Raw genomic sequence first — 9267 nt, 5'->3', positions numbered from 1 at the left:
CAACAAAGGCTTTTATCTGGAATAGAATGAGTAAAAGGAATTGATATTATTATGATTTTTAGCCGTTCCAGGTGGAAGAATGATCTGTTTTTCAAATAATTAAGAAAATTAAATGGTTTCTTCTTCATAACTGATCAAGTCTAGCCAATTTAGTTTATTATTGAAGACTATGCATTCCATTTGTTTGAAAAGAATATTATTAACAAAGAAATTAGAATCTCTTTATTTCACATTCATCACATGAGTGCAAACTTACATAAGGATTTAGGAAAAGTATTTTAGCATTACTTCCCCCCTCCTTCCCTTTATTACACTTATAGGCATTGAGTAAATTGCATTTAAAATTCTTTCATTGAGTGTTGGAGGTCATCTTTGGGCAAGCATGGCATACAATGATTCTAGGCATTATGAATTCTAAGATGTAAATTACAGAAGGTTTGAAAATAGGAATTATTCTTTTAGGCAATGCATGGCACAAAGGAGCAGAGTGGAAATTTCATCATTTATGTTTTGTTGTGGAGATGATCATCTCCTCAATTCTTTCCTTCCCTACTGTGAGCTAGTAGATTTTAAAATAAAAGAAATCCCATCTTCTGTGTAGGTATAATGTGGAAGGCCAATATATTAGAATTCAGAATAAAAAATTTTCCATGCCTTTAATAAGATCTTGACCATTTGCGAAGCATTAATTAAGCTTCACAAAAGCAACTCTAAGGTGATTTGATAAATTTAAAAACATAATTGTGAAGTCTGTGCTCAACTTTCAATTATTGTATGTCCCAGTAGAGAAAAAGCATAGATAATAGAAACCACAGATAATACCCAAATCACTTCTACTCAATGAACAATGGAATGATAATTTTAAAGATGCAGCTAATCCAAAATCATTTATATTTGACCTTAGAATGCATTAGGTGACTTTTTTATGAAACCATATGGAAATTTGCTATCATAATTAGGTTTTTTTCTTATATATATGCTGTTTACTAAAAGGAAGGAATCTCTATAAGTCAGACTGTATGTCAGAAGTGGTCCAGTAATATGTGTTTTTACTTGTCCACAATCTGCAAAGTGAATCACCTACATATGGCTGCATTTCATTAAACTTTAGAGATGAGAGAGTTCTCCTTCTAGATAAACTATGTAAGCATAGTTTAATAAATATGATAAATAACAATGAGGCCCACTAGTGTGACAAATAATTTGCTAGGACTAGTTAATAACATTTTTATTTACAATAGGAGAGAGAATGGGGTGGCTTTAAATTTCTTCAAGCTGAAGGGTGTTTGAGTAAATTGTGACCCATCAGCCTCATGTTACTCAGCTACCATTACGAACGACATACTTAGGTAGCAGCAGCCTCAACGAAGATATTCCTCTTCTAGTCTAGAAGAGGAATAGTCTGTTTCCTAAATCTGGGTTAGATACTCGTTCTGGATTCTACCTTTGAGGCTGAATATACCCCGTTGTATTTGTATACTGTTCTTTGAAGGCTGAAATCATGGCAATCTTGTTTATCATTTCATTTGCAGTACCTGACTCACTATCATCATTCATTAAATATTATTTAAAATTGAATAGAATGTTATTAATGCAAACAGGAAAGTCAAGAAAAAATGTATTCACAACTCTACGTACACACAGTCACACACTCTCAGGCTCTCTCCCTTTCTGTACCATTCCCTTCCATATTTAGCCCTAATCCTCTCCTACCTGGGGTCCCTGCTTGTTATTCAGGAACCAGAGTGGATGACTTAGAGTGGCAAGATGCTGGGATGTCACGGGTAATCTACAAACAAAAAAAGTCTCAGAATCTCATAACTGAGTTCAGGTGAGGTCATTGTGGTCCAGTGGAGCTGGATGTAACAATGATGAGGCCACCATTTGTAAGGGGGTGGTTCCCTACGTGCCCCAGGATGAGGTCTAGTTGCAGAGCAAGAATACCTTACAAGTATGAGGAATGCAAGAATGGAGACAGAGAGTGGGTATGTCTGGAAGTCCAGGAAGGTAGGCAGTTGACCTCTGGAGCATTTATCTTCAGACATCAGGTCCGTCTCTACCATGTGACTGAGGCTTTAGGGCTCTTAGAGCATCTTGACTTTTATCTTCCCAACACTTGCAAGAGGTTGTAATTATATACCTGCTTGTATGATTGTTTTTGACACTATCTTTCATTCAGCAAACACCATGCATTTTTGTCTTTTTTTGTTCTTGCTACTCTATCCTCAGGCTTAGCATAGTGTTTGGTACATAATAAGCATACATATATATTTCTTGGCTGGATTAGTAATTGAGTACATGAATTAATTTGAGTCAATTGCATGTATTTTCAGAAGGACTGAGTTAGCAAGTAGAGTAGTCATACAGAGCTATATTAAAGGAGAAGAAGGCAAAAACACAGATATCAAATGTGCTGGGACCAGAAAAGTGATCCCTATAATCTTAGGCTCAGAATCCAGGGTCCAGACTATTTGTCTCTCCTGTCTACGGTCATATTGGGTCCTGGGGCTTTGGGATCAGGACCAAGCATAGGTGTTCATAGGTGCTCTCAGCAGCTTGGAGAGGTCTGCAAGCAATGCAGGGATAGGGCCGTGCCACGAGTTTTGAACATATTTGGTTTTATTTATCTTTTTAAGCTCAGAAGGAAATCACAGATCTTCCTCATAAGATTCTTTTTTCTCTCTTTCCCTACGTAAAGTCTTTCATCCAGCCTGAATTATATTTGAGGTCAAGGAAACACCAGTGATCATCTGAAAACATGCCACCACCACCTCCATATCTGCTTCTCCAAACAACGTGGGCGTTCTGGCCTGATAGGTGCGCACACACACTCAGTCCATGGATGCAAGTGCATGGGTTTGTGCACAGCCCCTGAAACACATTGGGAAAGTAACATTCAGGGTCCTTCCCCCTTCCTGGAGTAGGTCTTCATAAAAGAATGGCTTTTCTTCTAACTACAGAAAGCTGTGGAGGGAGGCCCCGGTAGGACTCTTCTGTACAGCAGTGGGTCCTGTACATATTTGTACATTTAGTGATGGAGGGATCTCACGTTGTCCTCTGTACCCTTACCCTCACCAGTGCTCAGCCGTCTCTCATTCACGGGAGGGCCGGTGCCATCTCGCAATCAAGTTCTCTCTCCAATAAACCACACTGCTTAGTGCTCACCCTCATGAGATAAAACTGTGGCAGGCTAATAATAGAAACCACAAATCCTGCCTGCCAGTCCTGCATTCTAACCTCTAATCCACTTGTAGCAAGGGCAAATGTTTTCAGGAAAATAAAATGACTGCAAAGAGCACAGTGATGCACCACTCCTATTGTCAGGTCTTCCACCCTGGAAATGAGGGGCTGGATTCCTACCCTCCCCACCTGAGTCATAAACTTACTTTTAACCTTCCTCTAATTTCTAACCCGATCTCAATTACAAAGGCAATAAAAAAGAGAGAGAGAGAGAGAGAGAGAGCACAGGAGAGGGAATGAGACATAAATTTCATCACTGTTACAATTGTAGTGATGGGCATTTGTCTTCTGTGTTTCGGTACAATGCAAAGAGCCTAACATAAGTTCAGTATTAGATCGATGGGACTCAGGTTTGTCAGACCAAAAGTTGGCTGAGTGGGAGAGCTCCTTAATCAAGTGACTGGATTTGAGGACCCAAGGCAGCCTGCTTAGTGGAAAGTGCCCTCAGAAAACCTAAGTGTGAGCCCCAGCTCACCAACTGCCAACGGTATCTGGTTCAAAGGGACAAACTATTTCATCTCCTGAGCCTTGGAGCTCTTACCTCTAAAGCAGCACAGAGCTGCTTGAGGCTCAAGGAGGGAGAATGTATAGGAAATGTTGAAGAACCTGTACATCAACCCGTAACTATGAGGAATTATTATCACTGGGCACAAATCCATTTATTGTTCCTGATTGGCTGTGCACATAATTCAAATCCTCGAGGAAATAGCTCAGCCTTCATTTCTAGCTGTGTGGTATGCTGCTTCTAAACATGTCTACTGAAACCTTGCCTCTTACCCTTTAGTCCTGAGGGTCTACACAGAGCTCTGGGGCTCCATAACTATTCCATCTCCAGCCAGCTGTGGGGCAGGAATTCCTGACTCCATCTGTGTTTTAAAAAACACAGGTAAGCCCTTTTTGCCTCTTGGTCATAAAGAATTGTTTTCACAAAGACGGAAACCAGAGTGGAATCAAACAGGAACTTTGGTGAGGGATGAGTTCTGGGAGGAATTTGATTTAAGAAGTGAGGCATATGTAAATAGGACTCAGAAAGCTGTGGCTACAGATTTCTCTTGTGAGGCTTCATGTTCTCAGCTTTGAACCACCATGCTTGCTTTGCTCTGTGGTGAATGTCTGTGAGCTGAGGTCCGTAGAGATTTCTCCAGTGGAAATGTGGTAAACTTAAAATATTGTACTCACACAGTATCATTTTTGAATTTTCATGGCACTCATGAAACTAACAAGAAACAACCACATGTTGTTGGGGAGAGTGTGAGTGTGTTTGAAGTCTGAGTTTTGGGTAGTTCAGTCTTTCTAACTGAATGCACAACAATAGATTTATTATTGAAACTATGAAGAAAGAGGTCAGATAAAACTAGCATTGGTCCTTAGCAGCCACTCAGTCATCCACTCTTTTTTTCTCCCAAGGAGCCAAGTTTTTAGTTTCTTGTGTATCCTTCCAAAGTTTTTTTTTTTTAACTAATACAAGCAAATACAAATAAATGTTTATATTTTTTCCCTTTATATCACATAAATAGGCCATCTACTGTTTTATGTCAGAAATCTTATAGCTGTGTTTAAATAATAATAATAAGCCATAGCTAGCTATAAGAGGATAGATGTTTTAGGCCTAGACTTTTGCTAGCCGGTAACATCTAACTGTGAGAGCCTGGTAGTTAGCAAATACACACTTGGCTATAGTAACCTCTAGTCAGTGTTTCCTTGGTTCCCAAAGGCTACCATATAATAATGCCTTCACTCTGGCCTGCAGTGGAAATAAAATCAGAAGAGAAAGAAGACGTGAAGTGGAACAATGTGGCTAAGAAATTCCTATGCCTTTACTCTTGAAAGAAAGGAAGGAAGGAAAGAAAAAGAAGAAAGAAAGGCTGGAAGAAAGAGAAACCCTCTTGTATGTAAAGCCAAAGGGAATATTAAATACACACAATATGAGTCAAAGAAAATAGTATTAACCTTTTTTTCACCAAAGCAGATCGTTGGTCTTGGCCTCTTGTCTGAAACCGAACGGCGGTAGCCTGGGCTCCGTGTCAGTGCGTCTGTGTCACACCACAGCGTCTGAGTCCTTACTGCTTAAGTGTTCAGTTTCTAGGGTGTTTTGTCTCTCTGTGTGTTTTTAAAAAATTTCCTTTTCTTTTTTTTGACCCTTGAGTATCCAGAGAATGAATTTGTTAACAAAAAATAAGACTAGCCAATAAGTGAAGAAAAAACAAGAAAACTCCACAGGTCAAGACAACATTGAATTTTTTTATTCTTTTCTTTTTCCAAGAAGATTTAATTTAGAAATGTGAACCATGAAATATTACAAAATCATAGTCTGACCAGCTTGCCATAGACAATGGCTTGTGTGACCAATGGAAGTTATGGGGGAAGGGAAATTCAGAGAGCAATGAGGAACTTCTCTGTCATCTCAGAGTTTCACAATACACACAGGAAGCATTTGTAGCTGGCCCTCTGTTAGCCCAAAAGATTAGCTAATCTCTTGTTTCACCATAAAATGCATTTTCAGCACAAGGTCCTGAACTGCAAGCAAAGACTCACTGGCAGGCTCACAGTCTTCCTGAGTTACAGTTGAAAGATTCTTCACATTGTCACGTTGACTTGGGCAATCCGGGAACTAGGGTGATTTCTGAGTATGTGCTGGGTTATGCGTGGGTGGGCTCTCCATAGCCCACCAGTGGAGCAGACCAATTCCCAGGTCCATTGTGCCCTGTGAATTCTGCAACAGTGCTCTTCGAGTAGAATTGGATTGCTGAAGCTGAGAGATGGATTAACTGTCCGGGTGCCTCAGCCAAATTCCAACTCAGATGAATACATCCTGTCTGTACAACCCTCCACCTCTAGGTAGTGGCACGGAGACTCCTGTTGTTCACAGAATGAAGCAGCTACTTTTGCCCGTGATGGTTTCTGAGTACCTTTCCTACCCACGTGCGTCGCCATTTGTGAGCTGCCTTCTAGCCCTTTTCTTCTAGAAGTACTCATTTATTTCTAAAACGCTTAGAGGAATTTTTGAAATTGTAATTATTTTAACTTTATGAAGAATTCACACATTTATTGTGCTAGAAAAGGCTTTGGAGATTATCCAATTCAATGGTCCAGTACCTTTTCTTTCACAAAGAAAGACGGGAGAAGCCCAGAGAGGGTAAGTGCCTGCTCAAGGTCACTCAGCTAATTAGCCCCTGTAGGTTTGCAGTGCAAGCACAGGGTTAATTCCTACACTATTCCCACAGCTCCTCATTAAGTAGAGGCCCTGGGAGAGCACTTCAGTCACACATTCTATACCCAGCACTTCCCACCTCTAAGACTTTGTGGGGACAGCACCAAGAATGCCATTGTTCTGAGATCAGCCTGGAGGGTCAGCTGCTTGGAGGGTTTCCTGTGCACTGAGGCAGCCAGACAGCTGGGGAGTATCTGTCACATTTGTTTTTCTGAATAACCCCCATAACTAAGCTGAAATTTAGCACAGATTCCACTTTGCAAATACGATGAAATTCATGTAATTTACCCATCTTGTCCCACAAGGTTCTCTCTCTCTCTCTATAAAACGCAAATTGTAAAATAAACAATAGGAACAATTAGGGTGAAGGGAAAATGGTTTTGTTTTTGATAGGAAAATAGTAAAGATGGGTAAACTTTGTACACAGAAATATACATCGCCAAGTCCCTGTTCAGTGTCTGGAAAAGGGTGTCAGCTTTGGGCCTGAGTTTGTCAGTGGCCTCAGCAATGAGGAATACGTGATGTAGTATAAGATTCAGAGTGTTTATAAGGTTGCAAAAACCAATTCAAGGGAAGCGTAGCATTTACTCGTGCCAACACCGGAGAGAAATTTCTTCCCTTAATAACGTCCTCTCAGTAGATACAGCAGTGAATTTCGAAAAGTGAATTCTCATTATATTTCTCCATGCAAGCCGAAGGTACAACTAATGCAAATCAGGAAAGGTGTTTCCAGGATACTGGGGGCAGGTGCAAAACAATGGCTCTAAGTACACACCAGTTTCTAAAATGAGTGGATTATATGTCCTTCACAAAATCTTCAGTGGGGAAGGAATTAAATAGAGAGTCCAGTAAAGATACTGGTCCTGAAGCAAAGGCTGCTACTACCCCCCAATACCCATGTTCTCTGCCAGACCCCGTTTGTCAGTCACCTTTGCAGTTAGCTGTCGCCATGTGCCTGACTTTGGGCCTATGGGAAGTGAACAGGCCCTGTGTACCCTTCCACTCTCTTCCCACCCACCCTCCGAACTCTGAGGACTCCAAGGATCAAGAGGAGGCCCAAGCTATAAGATGGAAAGAACCTGGGTCCCTCAAGGACTGTGTCTTCAATGGCCTCCGACATGCACAAGAAACACACTTTTATCGAATTTACTGAGATTCATGGGTTCCTTTGTTCGAGCAGGCAGCATTGTAGTAAACAATGTAATCTTCAAACTTTTCAAACTGGAAGTCCCATCCATGGGGCAGATAGTCTTAGTAGCTACGGAAATCCAATCACTCCTCTTTATATTGAGAAAACAACCACCAAAATTGCTACCATTTCAAGGCTATGCCATTTGACATCCAGTATTCTCTGAGAATCAGACTGTCTGGGCCTGAACCTTAACTTTGCCATCCTTAACTTTGTGGGCTGTGGGCAAGTTACCTCACCTGTCTAAGCTCAGATTCCGCCCACCCCCCATAAGAGGGGAACAACAATGCAGCCTACTTTCAGAGCTGTTGGCGGGAGGAGGGACTCAGCCTGGAGTTTGGCATGTGGCAAGCACCTGAGTAATATTAGGTAGTAATCGTACCGTCCTTAGAAATGTATACTCACATGTGTGGCTTCCATGGGGAAGGCCTGAGGCAGGACCAGCTGAGTCACGCAAAGCTGGCTGAGTTTCTAGCAGTAGAGCAGTTCCGAGTAAACTGGCTCTCCCCTCCCCTCCCCTCCCCTCCCCTCCTTTCCTTCCCCTCTNCCCCCTCCCCCTCCCCCTCCCCTTCCCCTTCTGTGTCCTTCCAAGCAATAGCCCATTCAACCTTCAGACTGAACAGGGCTGCCACAATCTGACACCGGTTCAATCTCTCTGAAAATTTTGAATGACTTTCATATGACCCTTCTGGGAAAGAGGATGAAATAACATCAACAACAATAATAATTCCTGAAAATAAGTACTGGCTTTTAAATGTAAGAAGTTTTATTGTTATTGTTATTGTTGTGTGGGGTTTTTTTTTGTCCATTCAAAAGCCTGTGATGATTTTACCAAAGCATTTTTTTTAATGTCAGAAAGTGCTACAATATTCTTTGATAAGACATGTTTCTGGAAAGATCATTTCACAAAAACAGATATTTTTGTATTGAGGCAGGAGAGAACTCAATTTCTGAGTGAAAGGTTATGCGCTAGGTAAATCTTTCTTGAAGAATTTAGAGTCTTCTTTCCTTTCCCCTTACTGGAAATGCGAGCATAGCTGGAGCCTCGGCTAATAATAACACAGCAGTGTGTGCCGACCTGGCCTTCCTCAACAGCTTGCTGAGTTATTTGTGACCAAGAGGGTTTTATCACAAGCACATTTCTTTTCTTGCTATCACATGATGCACCATTGAATTTCCCATCATACAAACATTCTAATCTCATTTACAGTCACAGAGGTTGAAAATAGAAAATTAATCAGCATGTAAGTACCCTATAATCTGCAAAGTAAACCAGATATGGCTAGACTAGAAGCAATGGGGAGCAATGCTGGGCCCCCGGGCCAGGGCCCCTGCTTCTGGTTAGCTATTAATGAGTCCTATGTCTTCCCACAACTCCTTGATTTTTTTGTGACCCGGTTTCCTATGTAAAAATTGAGTTTGTTTCTCTCAGTATCTCTTTAATCTCGCACAGTAGAATGAGCATCATAGTTCTAAGTTTATTGTCTTCACTCATGGTGTGAGACAGACCGGCCCCATCTAGGATTGCTGTGGCTTTTCGTGACCCCAGGAAATACACGCAGGCAGCCCTGCCAGTTTCCTTGTTCTTAATGCTCCTCAGTTCTGTGAAATGACAAGTGACACATTA

Source organism: Sturnira hondurensis, unplaced genomic scaffold, assembly GCF_014824575.4.
Source record: "Sturnira hondurensis isolate 20B ecotype Veracruz unplaced genomic scaffold, ASM1482457v3 Scaffold0005279, whole genome shotgun sequence".
Taxonomy (NCBI): domain Eukaryota; kingdom Metazoa; phylum Chordata; class Mammalia; order Chiroptera; family Phyllostomidae; genus Sturnira; species Sturnira hondurensis.
This window is presented reverse-complemented; position numbering follows the sequence as displayed.